Below are 19,590 nucleotides of genomic sequence, written 5' to 3'. Positions count from 1 at the left end.
TTGAGCGAGTGATGGCACGAGTTCAGAGGATTTAGCCAGTTGAGTTAGCACTAGCGAAAATGCGGTGGCCTGTAGGTGACCCGGGTTAATGTTCAGCCTCAGGACACTACAGTAATTAACCTCCACAGGTATCTGACCTCACAGAGTGCCAGCTATTTGCTCACCTGTCTGACCCTGAATGTTTTACCATGTGTCCATGAGGGTTTGTTGTCGTGACCTGCCCAGTGCACTCTCATGCTCAGCTCTGATTCATTAGCTGTACAGGATATCAGTCACATGCACGCTCGCTGACACACTTCCTGGGGAATAAACACGCCACCTGCTTCTCGTTATAATGCACAAGCACACAAGTGTGCCGCATCTATCACCATTAGAGCTGGAAGTGCGGTATAACAGGAGCGAGAGGTGATGGCTGACGGGAAGTCCATGATGTTGTCTCACGCTCAGTTAAAATGCACCTGTATTTCCTCTTATGCACAAGTGCGCTTACAGAGAGAATAAGAGAGAGAACGAAAGCGTTTCTATCTGCCAGCTGGGTTATAATAGTACAGCAGTTCAGCAGGAGGGAGGGACGGCGTGATGTGACTCGTGGGAGGAAAAGGGGAGCAGCTTTACGAGTCCCTCGAGCACATAAATCTGTCTATTATAACAATGTGGTCAGTGGCCATAGCAGGTCCCTCCTCAGAGAGATGGGCACCCAAGAGAGAGCTCTCAGCTTTAATAGAGAAGACAGCAGGGGAGAGGACTCCTTTCTTTTTCCAAAACTATGAAAACCTTGAAAGGCTTCAAAGGCCCAACACACAAGCTGTTCCAAAAGACAGGCTGCAAAACCAAGATTGTGAGCAAAATCCAAAGCAACCCTGCATGTAAATTCCACAAAGAAGGCAAACCAAGTATGCGCTGCTGACAAGTAAAAATCTCAAAAAATGGTCCTAGTCCCTACTTATGTTTTATAATCTTCTCTAGTTGAAAAATATTATTTGTGATAGCCTTAAAGCATCACTAAAAATACAAATACAAGCCAATTACCAATCGTCTGCATGTTGTTTAGAAATTTATGGAGTTATATTATAGCTTCAAAAAAATAATCAAAACTTTTCACCATTGATAGTAATATCTAATTATCCCTGGAGCAGCAAATCAGCATATTAGAATGATTTCTGAAGGATCATGTAACATATGTTAAAAAATAACAGTTTACATTTTAACAAAAAAGGACTCACTGACAACAACTAAACAGAGTATTTGTGCTGGTAGTACATAAGTTGCTCATCTTTGTTGCGTCACATTCATTGTAAAGCCTTTGGAATGCATCTGTGCAGAAGACAGCAAGGCAGATCACTTAGGGTTGTAGAGAGCTTTTTTCCATCTTTACTTGTTCTTGCATCAGTGCAATATGCAGGCAGAGGAGAGGCGGCTCAACCCGCTGCATCATGGCGGTTCACAGTTGTCTCTCTTCAAAGCATTTAGGCCTTGAATTAGAATTAATTACCAGGACGGCTCTTTCACTTGCATTGCTCACATTAACATCTCACTATTGACAAGAGCATTTATGTGAGCACGTGTGCTCTGATGAGAGTGTCACTGTAATCAAGATCTATAGCATCACTCTCTCTCTCTCTCTCTCTCTCTCTCTCTCACCGTCATGCATGTCTGCAGCCATCGCTATGGGAAAATCAAACAAAATACATAATTCAAGACTGACAGAAGCAAAGTGCTGTTGATGCACATTGTGTCTGCACTAGAGGGAGTTTTGTTACCGAGCTCCGTGTTGCGTGTGTGTGTGATTTAATGTCGAGGGTCTGTCTCTGAGAGATATACTGGCAGCTCTCGCTTTTCTGCCAGTGAAATGAATGCTAAATAACTTGAGAACGAGAGAGAGATACTAAAAAGTTAGTCAATTAAAGAAGCGCTCAGGGATGCGGTTAACATGCCTCAGTGAGTTATCACTGTACTAAATGAGAGGACGCCTTATCATACGAGAGGAGGAGAAAAAGAGAGAGAGCGAAGGGGAAAATATTTAATTCTGAAAAATGGTTCATTAGTAATCGGATTGAAAGATAACATGTTCTTCTGCCTTGGCAGCCAGAACTTATTGCGTGTTTCTAGAAAGAAGTTAGAGGAACAGTGTCTTAGAAGCAAGGTCATGAAAAAACTACATTTTTTGCTCGTCTGTGGAAATACCCTCTGCGCAAACAATCTCGCTAAATTACTGACGAATATGGTAATCTTACAAAGGTTTTTGATTTAGATGATAACAGAGACGAGATAACAAAAAGTGCATCGGTTATTACAAAATGTAATTAAAACACCGTTCACAAACCTGTGAGATGAAAAAGAAAACATAAAAATCTACAGAGAATATGGCTGTCTCAAATTATCCAATCATGTTGGGGATTGACGCAAATGAACACCGACAAACTAAAGTGCTTAATTAAAAATGGGTTTCTTTGATTTCAGTGATAACGAGATGATAAGACAAAATGAAGATGTGATTTTAATTAAAACAACATTCACCAAATGATGACAGAAAAAAATAAGCAAGATATTTACAAAGAAATAACAGTGCTTTTGATTAAAGAGGAATAAATATATGACAGTCCCAAATTTTTCTGTAGTCAATAATGTTGCTTTATAGAACCTAACCAAATTCATCTTAAACTGTACATATTACATTAAACAGATACACAACAAGAACCTAATATACAACCAACTGCATAATTATGCAAATTCAATCTGAAATAGGTTATGAATATGCATAGCAATACATTAAAACACATATGAATCACGGAAAATGTTGTGCTCGTATGTTCTTGTCTAAAGATTTTTTAAGAAAGACAAGTTCGAAGAAAGACAAGTCTTTTAAAGGACTCTGTTAAAGACAACTGCTCCTCCGTGCCTGTTGGTTGTCTTTTTCAGACCCAGTTGGAGACAGTTGGAGGAGGAGCAGATCGATAGCATGTTGAAGAGCAGCACACCGCTGCTCTGATGAGCCTCTCAACATGGCTGTCGTGGGATGTGGGAATGCAGCTCTAATCCCTGTGAGTTAGTGTAGCGTAAGGAGAAACAGAGATGGAGCTTAGCTCATTCATCTGGATGGGTCATTCAGGAGATGGACGATAAGAAGCTGTGGGCAGGACACAGCAGCATCATGGATGTGGAGACGAATGTGAGAGCTGAGCCCATATAGACAGCAGCAAGTGGGAAAATGTATGTGCTTGAAAAAAGGCTTCTTCCAACAATAAATGATCAACAGTATGGTCTTAAGCAAATAAATGTATGTAAATACCATGCCAATGCAAATCATATTGGTCAGCAGGTACATTTTAATAGCTGTGATTTTCTAGTTATATATCAACTGTGTTTTTCAAAAAATTCCCCCAAATAAAAAATAAAACGGCATACAGCACAAGTAAATGCAGACGATGGGTACAATCTGATGAGTTCATACTGAGATCTCTAACTTTTTATTGCAGACTTCACAGATGAGAAGTTATAGTAAGGAAATCTAGACCTAGAAGCTGAGAAAAATAAGTAAAACAAAAAAATAAATAAGCTTTCCATTGATGTATGGTTTATTAGAATGGGACAATATTTGTCAAAGACACAACTATTTATTATCTGGAATCTGAGGGTACAAAAAAATCTAAATATTGAGAAAATCACCTTTTAAGTTGTCCAAATGAAGTTCTTAAAAGTGCATATTACTAATCAAAAATGAGGTTTTAAAAATGCCCAGCGTTAAGCATAACTCCCCATTTACCCTATTTTATCTAACTGCTATTAAAAAGCTCTATTTAATTTTTTTTATTTTTCTTTCTCAAGTGTTAAGGAAACACATCATACTGCAACCACACATCTGTGGTATCTCTGTGTTCGGCCTCGATCAAAACGCTCTTATACCTCATACGGTATTTGAAAACATGTAACGGTCATTTGAGCGGTTAATCAATGGCACCAGACAGATAAACCCTGGTCTGCTTTCCATGAGAAACTCTTGGGGGTGTCTCGACAGGATCTGCCCTTCGAATGTGCTCCTGCAGTGTGTTTTCGGTCTGACAGTATTGATCACTAACTGTATCATTCATTCGATTACGGATCTGGTTCCGACATCAACATCCCGATCGATAACACTGGAAAAAATTTTCTAAAAATCACAGTGTCTGGAATTGTATTAAACGTGCAGAAAATATCAAATCCTCCAGAACTAATCTGACACCTGAGATGAATCAGACTCATGCAGTCAAAACAGACGGGCTGCGTATGGCTATGATTTGAATAATCCGACCTTTTGCAGAGACACACGTTCATTATTTCCCAGTGACATGTGTCTGTTTGGGTTCCTCTCACTTTTCCATTATAGAAACAGAGAAAGAGGATTATGGAATGAATAAAGGCTTTGTTACCTGTCCCTGTAGCACCAGAACTAATTGAAGGATTGAGGTGTAAACCCAACGTTGTTCGTAACACCTAAGATGCAAATATTTTATAAATATTTCCATTGATTTTCTCACCTAAAGATGAAAATAAATAAGTCATGTTTACTATAATAGCAAAAAGTGAAAAATTGTTGTATATATATATATGAGAGTGCATTTAGACACGTCACAGTTATATTACCATATAATGAAAAATAGTTTCACTTCCCTGTAAACGGCAGCTTTAACATCTCACTTTCACGTATCAAAGTAAAGTTTTTGATAAAGATAATCTTGTTTAGATATAGATAATCTTCATACTGTAAATTATTTTCTTAATCAGTATATTTATCTTTTTTTCTCAGTGAAAAAATGGAACATCATCGAAAGATAAAGACAAGTTTACATGAGAAGTAAAATCTTGTTTGCCTTGGCAGACACTTTACGACGAATCTTAGCTTCTAAAGGCATGAAACAAAAATCGGCATGTTATACAGATTTATTTATCATAAAACTTGTTCTTAAACTGTTTAGATTCTAAGCATCTAAGCAAATCTAAGCATCATCAAAACAACGCAAATGTGCATGTAAACTGAGATGGAATATTTTCTTTGTCTTGTTTCCTTGACTGATGTTTTTCTAATCTAAGCATCGCTAGAACAAGATGAAGGTGCATGAGGAATCAAACTGCATAAGAATATTTTTCTTGACAGATAGTTGCGTTGTCTTGTTTCCATGACAGACTTTTTCCTTCTAATTGTAGGTTTGATGGCTTAAAACAAGCATCTGAATATCATACTGTACGCAATTTTTTTCTTATAGTGTCAGACAATCTTGTTTTAAAGCTGTTGGGATATTTCAAACCAAAGTAAAATGCATACATATAGAAGAGCATTTTGCAGTGCTATATGATATATGAATATATGATTATGCGTCTCAAACAATATACGTAAAAGCTTAAAAGTAAATTGCTAAATTCCATAGCGGCCTAATAATGTTTCAGATGTTTTCCACACAGTTGTGTGTTCATTAAAAGCAGGAGGGAAGCAGTCAGAGATGCCGTTATTGAGCTCTGTATGTTGATGAGGAAAGCAGTGGGGTGATAGTCCCAGCATGTGGCCCACTGGAGAGAGACTATGTTTAATCTCAATCCACCGCTGTGCATATATATTTGGTGTGTGTACGTGAAGGAGACGTAGGGGACCCCCAGTGGCTCAGAAGATATCTAACGTCGGGGAAAAAATGTCTTATCTGAAATGACTGATTTGCATGTGCTGGTCATCCAGCGGTGGATGAGTCAGAGAATGAATATGGATAAGAATCGTATAATTTCCTCAAGTGCTTTTGACAAGTACAGACAAGCCTGTAAATGTACAACATGGTCGGCTAATAAATGACACGCTGCCCTGTATTTTCAGCCGGTCGTTCGTGCAAACAAACCTAGAGGTGGAAAACAAGCCGCAGATCCTTCCACGGTCACTTTCCGCGACAACAGCTGAGAATCTTTCGCAAACATGTTAAATACAGTGCTAATTTTGCACGGTTGCAGGGTGTGTCCAAAAAGGTCATGTAACACAAAAGGGGGCCGTGTCATGGATATGAATGACACCTTCCATGTGGAAAAAAGAGCTTCCAGTTCAGTGGGACACCTGTTGTAAAACTAAAGCACCTTCAGCCATTATGCTGTATGTTTCATTGTACAAAGTTTTAAAGAGTCACTGACTGGGTTTCCTATTGTCTACAAACGCCATTCATACACCTTTCTTGTCCTCTAATCCTTGAGTTTTGGGCTTCATAGTGAGTGGAGAACACACAGAGACGGTCTCTAAGCAACGCTACTGTCAGAATCCTTTTCGAAGATACTCAAGGACGAGTGCAGACTTGTGTCACACACACACACACACACAAGAGTCCCTCGGGTTCTCCGGCACAGACGCCAGACATCTGTGACACAGTATACAATAAAAGTTTAGGAAAACATAAAACTGCATAACATTTAGAAACGCTGGCAAAGAGTATTTGCACTTCTTTATATTGCAAAACTACATTTGCATTTCCACAAGGAAAAGGCAGTGCTTGCAAGGCTCCCAAAGACTAGTGTTTTAGTTTTATGTAAGTTTAGGTTATAGTCTTTGGGAATTAAACGGCACATTAGAGCAGCTTTGCTGTTGTCATGGCACTCCTGAGAATACATAAAGCAACATCATCTTTGCAATGTAAACTAGAATATAAATGGTTGAATAGAAACAAGAATGGTAGAGTATAAGACCAATTGTGTTTTATTACACACAAACCTCCAATCAGAATTCAGTAGGCAAACATTATGGCTACACCATCACATTTTGAATGCTGAGCCTTCTATCAATGCAAATCAATAAGAGATTTACATACAGTAAATCTTAACTCTGAGTAGGTAGTTGACATAAACTGCTTACAGAAAGCTGATGTGTCCTGCATTTACAAAAGTACTCAGTTCTCAATTTATGTGACATCATAAAGTCATTTCATTTTAATCAAAATGGCTTTGGTTGACATATATGCATGAAACCTTTATGGCGCCACATTAAATGTGACTTTTACTGCTTTTGTAAATATAAATTGCATAACAATATACAATAAACTATCCTAGGTGAAAGGTAAAAGATTACTGACAAGGGTAGAAAAACATGTTACCAGTTACAAGACATAAACATTCATACACATCTAAACTACAATATAGATACTGAAATTGTCTATACACAATGTTAGAGAATAAAAGTAATTTTTTAAAAGGTACACCTTTGGACCTATGTTTTTAATATGCACCTACTGGGTACCAATCCGTACCTTCTGAAGATATACCGTCCCAGTGAAAGCGTTTGTACCTTTTTTTTCCTGGAAGTGCATCTTGTGTCATCCACCCGAGCATTAAAATGTTGAAAAGCCAAAAATAGAGCTAATGCTGAAATTATCTACAAAGTCTGTACATTAAGCTTTTCAAGCTGAATTAATTGAAAAAGTTTAATACCCAGGGTTAATCTGAATGTTTGAGGAATAAGGCTACAGCTCTGCGAGCTCTGTAATTACTACAGATGTATCCTATTTCATAAGGGGGAAAAGTACAGAGCTGCTCACCAATCAAAGTTCTCAGGTCAAAGAAGATCAAAGTTTGCAGATTCACACATCTGCTTTTGAAGTTTTCAAAGGAAGGGGAGATGGTTGATTTTCAAGATTGTATCGCCACTTTTAAAGCAACAAACTGAAAATAGCGGCCCAGAATAATGCTGTTAAACGCTTGACTCGCTCGGGTCGTGATAACAGAAATAACAGACAGAGAGGCAGTTTCAGTGGATGGCACTGTAAATCACAACAGACAGAAATTCAAATGCTAATTAAACTGGGTTTATTTTGAACTCCTCTTCAGAGGTTCGTGATGGAAGGACTTTGAATTCTCCATCAAAGAGAGCAATAAACAGCAAATGCAGTCTTTATAAGCCAAGCAAATTACTGTCACCACTGCTGACAGTGGTTTCATTCACATCCAAGAGAGATGAAACGTTCAGAGGAAACCCCCTGGACTCTGTATCTGTTGTGTGTCCATACTGCAATGACACACAGGGGAGGTATTCATGAAACAATATGCTATTCTTCATTTAGAACACAATTTCTTATCCAAAAGAATCCTGGTGCAATCTGAGGTCAAGTGCCTTGAACGGTGAAAAGTAAAACTTTTGTAGAGCTTTAGGTTTTGTAAAGAACTGTTAACCAAACCCTTCCACAGGGTTGACTTGCTTTATGGTTCTTTGTAGATTAAAACGCTGTTGATGTTAATAGGTTCTTCAGATCACTGTAATGGTTGTAGATATTGAGCTAAACATCAAAATTGAATAATCAAGGGTTGTATAAATCAGCTGAATGTAGATGGTTTGCTGAAAATAATAACTAATATATATTTTTTTAAATGCACACCATACAAATATAGAGTCTCCCAATGTCACATTATTGGTTTTAAACATCAGAATTGATATTTATCTATTTCTGGATAAATATTAAATTAAAGCCATGCTGCATATATATATATATATATATATATATATATATATATATATATTTTTTTTTTTTTTTTTTCACGCAGTACAAATACCCCTCTCTGTGGATGAGAATCTGAAACATTTTCCTATAATGACAGGACACGCATTTATACAACACTTTATTCAAAAGAAAAACAACTTGTTTTGCAAGTCATACGTCACAGAGCTATTTGTAAGTCATTGCCAATTAAACCTCATTGGAAAATGTGCCTCTAAATACATTTCCGCAACACTGTTATTATGTACCTTACTGCACGTTTCAAAGCAATTTAAAAGTGAAATGTCCAGAGAGTGATGCTAAAACACAGGTTCAATATGTGACCATGGTACGTTTTTAATACATTTGTACAGGCAAGTATTCTTGTGCTTTTAATATGCTATTATGCTAGTAATCGATTTCAAATCTTGCAGCAATGTTTAATTGTTTTGTTATAATATAATACTCTGCAAGCAATACAGAATAGGTTATGCTGTATTTAAGGGGGGAAAAAACATGGACCGTGGTGTTTATTGAGTAACTGATTTTTACATAGAGAGTATATGGAAATAAAGACTGCAAAATAAGCACTACACTTGTCTGTAAGTACTACATATTTACCCTGTATATACATTAGTAAGCACAGCAAAGTATTTAATTAGTTACCATGTACAGGCACTACCTGTAAGTGTTTTTACCCACACTGTAGGTATGAGATATTTATGTGTGTACCAGGGAAGTACATGTATATAATAAAGTGCGAACCATAGAAGAACAAGTCCACTGTCCCTTTAAAAGTTTAGGATAAAGTTAACCTTAAAAGGTTAAAATGTTATAACAGGCCAATCAACAAAGATCCACACAGCAAACATCATTTTAGCACTAGCGATAAACCTCCTATTCAAACTACTGTGACGCCGACTTAGCTGATAGAGGACATGATGAATGTCCCGCTATACATACAGAGCTGAATGGGCAGAGCTTACAGTCGTAAAACGCACCACTCAACTGCGACAGCTCAACCACTAGAGGGGCAAGAGAGGTCACAGATTGTGTTCAAAAAGCCAGTGGGGTCAAGATCTGTAACTACTGCTTGTATTGTTCCATCCGGGGACTAAACAAAACCACAAACTGCCTATCTGGACCGATTTCCGTTGAATGCCTCCTTCTCTGTTATTATGAACGAGAGGAGCCTGTTGGTGGTCCATGTAGCAACATGCAAGCCACTGAGAAAGAGCAAAAAGTGAGGGAGAGAGAGAGAGCGATATGCTGGCGGTGACTGAATGGATGGCATTGCAGCAGGGCAGGACTGTGGGATTAGACGAGACAATGGTATGCCTGAAAGACGTAAGCCTCTCCGTGTGAAATAGAATCACTCCCTGGGGACAAGACTGCCTTCTCCGCTGAACAAAGTGAGACAGACAGCCTAGTTCCCGCTGACTTCTCTTCAAAAAGACACATTTGATAACACCATTCAATCACGGCAGAGGCAAAGTTACCCGGCTCAATCTATATGGCCCAGTTTTGTTACATATAAGTAAAATTCACTTTAAAGAACTACCGGCCTGTGAGATTGTTTCACATTTTAAATGCGTACCCCGTTAAAGTGTATTTGACCCGCAAACTGTTTTTCACTTTCCGCATTGCTGGTTTCGCCTTTCACCTGTTATCCTGTAGTGGTCTTGATTGTTATACTGTAGTCGAACATACAGTACATTTATCCAAATGACTTATTACAGGCCTTGCACAAATAAAAACGTGCAATTGTAGCCAAGGTGACAACAACAAACAAGCCTGCGGGTTCACTTCTGTCAAAAAAGGGTTGGTGATGTACGTGAGCTGGCACCGCTTCTATGTGCCAAATTACTCACTCCTTCATTACTCCCTATATGGTGCATGCCATCTACTGTATAGAGGAAACATAAATGCACTATATAGGAAATAGGGAACACCTTGTGATTAATGACGTTTATATCTGATATGGTCACTACAGCAAATGTATACAGCTCAATATTCTAACTGTGAAATCTTAGATTTAATGATATAGGAGTATTTTAACTTTTAAAAAGTGCTAATATGAAATAAATGGAAATAGACGTAAAAGCATCAGAGTAGATACGGGTAATAATAAATAAATAATATTTATGAGTGAAAGAAAAGTTATGACATAAGCTGATCAAGTGCTCTGCACATTTATGAGACCGATCGTGTGAAAAGGTCAGATTGTTTTTTTAATTGATAGCAGGATGCCCTTGGGTGCTTTCAAATCATCAAATCAGCTTGATTGCAGTGAATCAAGTTCAAATTCAAGAAATATAATTTCGTAATTTGTGCACATCACAAACTCACGCTCTGTAAAACATTTCCAGGAAAGACAGGCTGTAGTTTTACAATATCCCCGTAATTCAATCAAAATTATACATTCAACCAGACTAATTAAAAAGTCTTACATAACGCCCTCAGAAAAAGAAGCGTCTGAGGTGAAAATTATGCTCAAGTAGAACGAACAGAAAGATTTACATGTAAAACATAGAAAATCAGTCACCACAGGACAGCTGTGATTCTGCTAATGGTTTCTCCTAAGCCCCCAGTGTGTTTCTGTGCGACACCAAGAGAAGGTGCACAGAGGAGATGAGAGAGACCGCACCACTAATAAGACCCTCATTTAAGTGCAAATGATGGTATATTATTATGAAATGCCAAGGATTAGCCAAGAAGATCAGGCACCCTACCACTACGAGCAAAAATCCAATGCATGTGCACCACTTACCCATGTGAAGAAAACTATCCAAAGGAGTTTAGGAAATCCTTCAGCAAAACCCTGGAAAACTAGTGGCTCCAAAACCCAAGTCCCGAAGAGGAAGGGAAACTGCAAGTGTACAGCAAGTGGCTAATCCATATATCAGGCACAGCGCAGGCGGCGTTACTCTATCTGAGCTCTTAGCTGGGACAGTGTCTCTGGGGACAGACGCACGGTTTCTGAGACTGTGTGAACAAGACTAATTCAGGCACAAGCAAAATCTGTCAGGTGTTGAGTTACAACAGAGGCTGAGGGAGGGGCTCCGTCTCCCTGACCAATCAGAGAGGTGAGCTATTGTTTAATTTTGCACAGGTAAACGGGGCAGTCCCTCCTGTTCCCAGCTGGCAGCCGACCAACAGGTAACTGAGGGCAGTAGGGACATTCAAACAGGCTGGCTTGTTTTTTTATAAAGTAGGTAGACAGACTGACTGGCTGGCAGAAAAGCTGTTGTTGAGATAAAGAACTCTTTAAGTAGAACATGCTGACTGATTCTGAACACAACAAGAGTTGTTTGTCTGACCTGCGAGCTGTAGTAAAGATAACGCTAATAAAACCAACAGGATGTAAAATGTAACACAATTTGTGGCTTAAAGCAAATCCTAAAGAATCGGACTTGGAAAACATACAAGCCATATACAAACAAAGACGTGCTTAAAAACCGGCACAAATAGATTCATGATTAAAAAGAACTGGCGAAAATGAAATCCCAACCAGGTGAATTTATCCACTAATGTGCATGAAGAAATGCATTTCCTTTTATTCTGATTCAATATATTGGTTAAACATCTGTAAAATGGTTTTTGTGGGAAAGCAAATAGATGCTAGATTGCACATTCAGAGTCATTACTCAAAACCTCGGCAACTCCACTTGAGACAGCTTTCCTATTGAGCTCATTAGATGTTCTTCTGCAGAAACAGATCTAGCCGTAGTTACCGAATAATGCAGCATAATTTTAATAATGAAAAAAATATGATATATAACAACCTAATATAATATAATTTTTTTTTTTTTACATGAACAATTTGAGGAAACCTTTTTACAATTTTTTTCCCCCAATGCACATAATGAACAACACTAAGAAACTTTGTTTTATATTAATGCAATTAAAGAACAGTTGGTCCCTGCAGCTAGTTGCCGTATCAGTTTGATTGCAAATGTGTGTGCGTGCCAATCACACTTAAAATTATAGTGTTAAAGGTATTTTTAATTTACATAACAGCTCTCTACCAAACTGTAGCTTTGTTCATTTATTTCAAAAGCTCACTACTAGACCACTTAGATGTCTAAATAATTCAGAACAGCGGTACATTGAGTTTGCATCTCACAGCTCTAGCACTCAAACCCCTGAACCACCTGTCAAACATGCGTGTTTCCCTACAGAAACCAATTACTCCTGAACAGGACTGCTGGGTATTCTAGATAAAGTGTTCGGACTATTAATTAATGTGTTTTGACTAAGAAAAATGAGGCAGAATTAAATTATAGATGTATCATTTTTCATTAAACTTCTGGTTGATGGAAGGGCTCTTCAAAGCAGGAAAGCTAACGCCAGGGGAAAAGAATTACCTGCGGAAAAATAAGACTGTATCACTCTCTGATTCGGTTTTCATTGAAGCACAGTTCCTGGGGTACATTTTTCCAAATAAAAAGGACATATCATATCTGAATGAAATGTTACTAAATAAAGATAAAGCGTTAATCTGTTTTCACCAGCTGCCACCCACCGTTCACAGCATTCAGTACAGTGAGCGATGAGCATGTGGCTGAATCTGTGTGTCCAAAATTAACACGCGCCAAGCACCAAATAACAAGTGAAATCTGGCTCCACTGAGTCGGCCGATATATAAATTGTACGATTTATATATAAAATATAAATGCAAGGTTGATCATGTGACCAAAGCGTGTGATTGTATAAAATAATTTTATTATATAATTTTATTTATTAATTTTCATATTGCGACACAAGTGAAATATTTGTGCGTAAATGTATTTATTTTTGCAGCATTTTCTTAAGAGGTTGCATTTCACTGACAGAAAGTTTATGATGCTGAAATTCCCTGCGATTTGCGGCCAAAAACAGAAATAAACACAGATTTCGAATTGGTTAAAAATTTGATCATTACATGCATCTATTATTACCAGGTGTAGCAAAACATTAATTTTGGACCTCGTGTGCATGTCTATACACGCTTGTGAGTGTGTGGCTTGTGTAATGAAACTTGAAATGTATACTATAACTTGAAAGAAAAATCAATCTATGAAATGAGAACCTCTACACAATCTCAAGGCAGTGCACTGAATCACAAACACATACACTCATACAGGTAATGAGAATAGGCACAAGTAACATAATGCACAAAATGAAACTGAAGCCATGATTCTTGGTTTTTGAATAGTATTGTGTCACATAATTCTACAAATGCCTCAGCTCAAGTTTCACTTCAAACCTCGCACATGCCCATATGAGTTCAAGGAGGATGTTTGTGACACCGCTCTCATCTTCATTCTAGCCGTAGCTTTCAATCTGAAGGACTGTCATCTGAGAGGACAATAGCTCCTGCTGTTAGCCAAGCGAGATTCAATGTGTGCAAATCCTTGGGAAAAAAAATGAGGCAACTGAGCTACAGCTGCCTCTTTTTATTCAAGCATGTTTGCCGTGAACTGGAAAATGGTGATATAAGAATTTCCTTCCAGTACATCAGACTCGTAAAGCTACTTTACTGTTGGTTAATTAGCTTGCTAATTGGTACAAGGGGTCTCATGTCATGTAATGTGCATGTAAGCAAGTCTTGCTTAGAATAATGTGGCAATGAATCACAGCAGATGAACAAGCCAGGAAATCTCACACATGCAAGTCCTGTGACGGCACTTCTGCACTGGAGCAAAGTCTCTGGCTATAATCCAGAGGTTTTCATGCTTGCTAAACGCTGACAGACTCTTTTTCGAATTAGAAAATTAATGCTGTTTCATTCTCTTGATCCGCGAGTGTCTTCTCTGTAATCCTCACGCTGAGAAGGATTGCGTTCATGAGAATGACCCAAACCAGCGAGTAATCTGGTTGTCTAAATTGGCGTCACATCAAACTGCCAAATTCATCAACAAATGCTGCCAAATGGTCCTCTAGGGCTGCGTGACAATTGTGTTTACTGACACTTGAGATGTTACGTAACTTTTTTTTCCGCTTTTCTAGGACGTAAAAACCATTGAAAGCAACAAATGTAGGAAAAAATGGTTAATTTGTGTATTATTAGATATATCTGAAACAAACTGTTTATTTCGGCTCCTTGCACTGGGGAATTTTTTGCTAAACTAAGAATCTACATCTTCCTTTATATAAATTAAAAAAAAACATTATTATAGCAATTTGTATTACTTTTGTAAGATACAGTGGAAAAATATATTGTATCTTTTTCTTTTTGTTAATTCTCTAGTTTGTATATCAGTATAAGTTGTGTATATGGTTGTTTAGTACAAGCAATCTGTGACAGATGTCAGACTACCAAACGAGACAAAGCATGGGAGCCTGTTTAGCAGGAGAGTCTATAACCTTAACAGCCCGATTGTTTTGGTGTTTTAAGAACAAAAGCCTTTTGTGATCATGACAGTGTACACAAATATGGCTAGACTTCATCGGCAAACAAAGTATAGACCGAAAGAGAACATGAAGGAGGACAGTGTACAAACAACGCACAGACACAACAGTAAAGTGACAGCAAACCTCAATGTTCACCTTGAAGACCCCGTTTACACAAAGTAAGCAAAAAATAAAGATGAACATAAAACCTAGACAGTTGGACCGCTAAGAACCTAAACATCTGCCCTGGCCAGACAAATCGCCTGACTTGAATATTATCAAACCCCTGTGGGCAGTTTTGGAAAGAAGATTGAGAAGCATATTCCCTCCGCCAACATCTCTGAAGCTACTGCCAGATGTTTTTGTAGACAACATTAAACTGGAGACCAATCAGAAGCTGTATAAATATATTCTAAAAAGCTTAGAAGCTGCATTAAGAGCAAATGATGTTAAACACCTTAATTAGAAATAAATAACTAAATAAAAATGAGCTATTTTTTAGGTGTTTGCATCATGCAACGCCTGTGGATACTAAAGTTACTTAATTAAATACACATGTAAAGATTTGTAGTCTATTTATAACATGCTTTGTGCTTGCATTGAACTGAATTGGACTAGTAAATGTTGAAATAAGATGCTGAAATTTTTTCAGCTTAACATAATATTACAAGAGCATCGGTATCAGAAACAGATGCCAGCAGATATATTTATTTCATGAAACTGATTGATTATTGTTTGTGCAATCATACAACAAGAAGAGCTGTGCTCAATATGTCAACCAACTCATTCATTTCCACCACACAGTCGTATTTACTAATGCTCAGGGAGGCTAGCTTGCAAAAATATGACTGTCAGAGAAATCATTTATTTACACTAAGACTTGAAAAATGAAAGCAAAGGGAATGTCGAACAGACACAGACATTTCCATAGCATTCAACTACAAGAAATTTCGGTTTAACACACAGAATGTAAAAACACAGGCCCTCGGTGACATAAACAAAGAGGATCTTGTCTCTGCAAGATATAGGGTGACAGCGGGGTGAGTTCACATCTGTTCTGATATACCGCTCCGCTCCCCAGGGCCAGAGGCTGTAGCAGACAGACACAGTGGCATGAATTCATAATGTTAATCAATGTGAAGGACGACACACCCCACTGTGACAGAGCAACAGATTCGCTTGATTTATGCCCATGCAGAGCACAGAGAGGAAGTGCCATTAGCCGACACACAATGCATTAAGATTTCTCTTGTCCTAATTACATACTCTCTCTGCCGGCACACATGGGGGTAATTACTGAGCTGCTGGTCATCCGGTACGCTGTCTATGCTCTGTCGCACATTCAGTCACATGACACTTGTCTTAGGATGAGCGATCCCAGCCTGCCCACCTCTGGCATCTGTGCTTGACAAAATAACAATGCATTCATTTATGAGAGTGCACATCTCAGTGGAAGTGTGATAACCGGTTTGGGATCGACACGTTTGATTGCTGTTTATATGCCATGCTTAAATGCTGCATGTTAAAGAAAACATATAGCCTATGTCACAGAAATTCATCCTGCGATTTAATTGAAATACAGACACAAATGTAGCCTAGTTTTAATAAAAGTAATGCTGATACAGTTTCGTGGCTAGAGCAAAATGGCTGTTTACAGCTGGTAAATATTCATCCATCATTGGTGGACATGACAGAAAGTTCCCTGTATAAATTGTGGCAACTCATAAAAATAAACAGCCAGACCGACCGTAAGATTAATCTAATAATTACACTAAATGGCAGAGTCTCATTTAAATTCAACCACAACCACAGACCACAGTCCTCAAAGACACACAGAGATCTTACAGAATCCTCCAAAAAAGGTTAAAACAGCCACAGAGAGGTGTTTGGTGTTTGCTTTGACTTGAAAATGCCCAAGCAGTGAGTTACTTATGTAGGGAGTATGGCGTGTATATTGAGTTTGCTATGAAAACAATAGCTGATGTATTAATGCAGACAGGAAATTTGAAAACACAGAGAATTTATCACCCATTACTTTCCGTGGTATCTGTAAATTGCTGCTGACTGTGATAAATACCTTGAATTGGATTAATAACATTGATTATTTTCCATTTCTGTTTTTTTAGCATTTCTGCTTTTGACAGTAAGTCTTGTGTTATCCCTTGATCACCAAAAAAGCTGCCACAAAAACACGATTCCTGTCCTGTTTGGCCTGTAGGAAGAATTCTGAAGACATTATTGTATACCTAGTTATGATTTTCACTGCTTTGCAGGTTGTGCATTAAAGGATACATTTAAACATTTGACATTTGACTGCTTGAATTAAATCAAACACCAGTGTTAGCAGATATGTGTTACAAGTAAAACAAGTTACTAATAAAATAATTACATTTAAATTAACAACAAAATACCTGAGTAACTTCTTCAAGTAATGCAAGTTACTTTCCTCAAGCAATTAAAAAGCAACCAAAATGCAATGTTTCTTTTTTTCATTAGCTGACACGCATACTGTATAATCAGAAAAATCTGTGTGTATGAACTCTGCACCACCAAATTAGACCTTTTTTACGAATCAGCAGACATTCATGGTTATGTAATTTAACTGCATAATTTGCAGCACTGGCCTGGCGATTAGAGAGCCTTTTTCTTCTCAACCTCAATAATTCATGCTAATTCACACATTCTTCACTTCCTGGCAGTGCGGAGGAAGATTATGAGCTCTGATAGGGGAGAAGAACCCCGCAGCATCCAGACTCCACGCTATAGGTGGCCCGTGAGCATCCCGAGGCTCGGGTTTCAGGCCCACTCTTTCCCAGCCTGCATGTACAGGCCTGTCCTTAAAGCTCTCCTTATGTACACTGCCGGGAATGAGGGTCTATTGATGTCAGCTTACACAGATACCACTCATCAGGGTAGTGAAGAGTCATGTCCGCCTCTTGTTTTATATTTCAAGTGAAAGGAATTGAAAAACACAGCTATATTTATACAAGGGGGCCACCTCAGGAGGGTGAGTAAAGAGAAAGGCATTACAGTGAGGATGTGTGCTGTCATAACACAGAATAGGCGGTGCTGGTGGTGATGGTGGTTAACATTTTGCATTGCCAACACAATAGAGCCCAGGTAGGCGGACCCATGAAAAGCGGGAAAGATACAAAGCTCCCCTATCAGCACTGTGCCCTTGAGCAAGACACTTAATCAAGATCGCTCCAGCAGGACTGGAGCGGCACGGCGTGCACTGTAGGTTGCTTTAGATAACAGCTAAATGACAAGCCACCAAAAAATGCTACCTGAAAAACAAATATTCCAACATTGAGAAATGAATAGAGGCAGAACACTCTGAAAACTGATCACTTTTAACAAAAAAAATCACTGTAAAACAAGATAATCCAGACTAAAAGCCATTGTAAAAAAGTCCATATATATTTACTGTACATGAAAGGTTGCTTGTATACTGTGAACAGGAAAGTGTGGAGTCACAAATACACCAATGTTCAAAATGTTGGGGTTGAATTTTTAGTGGATTTTCTCTTATTCTTATCAAGGCTGCATTTACATGATTAACCTTGCTACAATTTTTCTGTATTCTCTGATAAACAGTAAGCTCAACAGGAATTTATTTACAATAGAAATTATTTCTAACATTATAAATGTCTTTACTGTAACTTTAAGCATTCTTGATGAACAAAAGTATTAATTACGATCAAAGTTTGTTTTAACAGGTCTTGTGCTTTCGAGAGATTTAAAACATCTGACATGAGCATGCTCTGTATATTCTGTAGCAGACAGGTGCTTTGGATTTTGATGTGTCTAGTCAGAAGGTAGTTTCGCTTAGTGAATTAATACAGAACTTCAATTATGTGAGGTGAGGCCCTCCAAGGTGTGTGCAAAATGGCCTATTTTACAGCTATTGAAGCAGATGTATGCTCTTACGTCTCTAAGTGACTCACATTGAATATATATATATATATATATATATATATATATATATATATATATATATATATATATATATATATATATATATTCCACATTTGTACAAAATCTATCGACCACCCAAAACACCTTTTCAACTACCTGAAATTGGTCAAAACCACTTCGCAATGCTTCTGGCAACCACCCACAACACCACAGAAACAGAGCAGCTTGCACATAACTAAAGTGTGACCAATGTAATTGTTTTAGAACATACTGATATTAGATATTTTTTTGTTTTCTCATTTAATAAAACCTAGCCACCACAGTTGACGGGATTTTAAGAAACACCGTGATAGCACTCCTTAAGTGGAGTTCGGCTCAAAGAAAAGTCACCAATTTCATTGTCTGTCCTGTTCCCATTTACAAACGCACACATTGACGCCTGCTGTCAGAATCTCTGAACTCATGCTCTGCAACTCAATCAGACCCTCATTTGACTATTTGCTATTCACATAACAATGTCAGAGTTTACACAGACTCGCACACCTGTCTAGTCTGCAAGGTCGACAGGGTTTTTGATCGTGTAATGTTGACACAGTTGGACTTGTCGGCAGGTCCATCTAGCATGACGGCCACCAGAGCGAGACTGACGGAGAGACAATGTTAACGCATTGTGAATATCTCAATTAAACACATTCTGCATTTGGCGAAGATATGTAGAATTAAGCGAATAACTAGAAAATGGAGCAATCATCTCACTATGGAGGGATTGGATTTAAATTTAAACAGTATAACTCAAAGCACCTGACAGAACAGACATGCTATGTAGGCGTTT

General features: G+C 38.1%; 1 protein-coding gene across 15 annotated transcripts in view; it reads right to left on the bottom strand.

Moving 5' to 3' along the window:
• The window catches only part of ptprfa (protein tyrosine phosphatase receptor type Fa), a 172,969-nt gene that overhangs the window by 130,159 nt on the left and 23,220 nt on the right, over positions 1 to 19,590 (bottom strand). The window contains exon 1 of one of the 15 annotated variants that reach the window (XM_043241100.1): positions 11,236 to 11,441. The exons of the other annotated variants lie outside the window; for them this stretch is intronic. The gene's annotated coding sequence lies outside the window, so the exon portion shown is untranslated. Of the gene's footprint in view, positions 1 to 11,235; positions 11,442 to 19,590 lie in introns of those variants that run through there. 15 annotated transcript variants of the gene reach the window in all.

The sequence above is a fragment of the Puntigrus tetrazona genome, chromosome 6 (genome assembly GCF_018831695.1).
Source record: "Puntigrus tetrazona isolate hp1 chromosome 6, ASM1883169v1, whole genome shotgun sequence".
NCBI lineage: Eukaryota > Metazoa > Chordata > Actinopteri > Cypriniformes > Cyprinidae > Puntigrus > Puntigrus tetrazona.
Note: the sequence above shows the minus strand (reverse complement) of the source record. Positions and strands in the feature narration are given on the sequence as shown.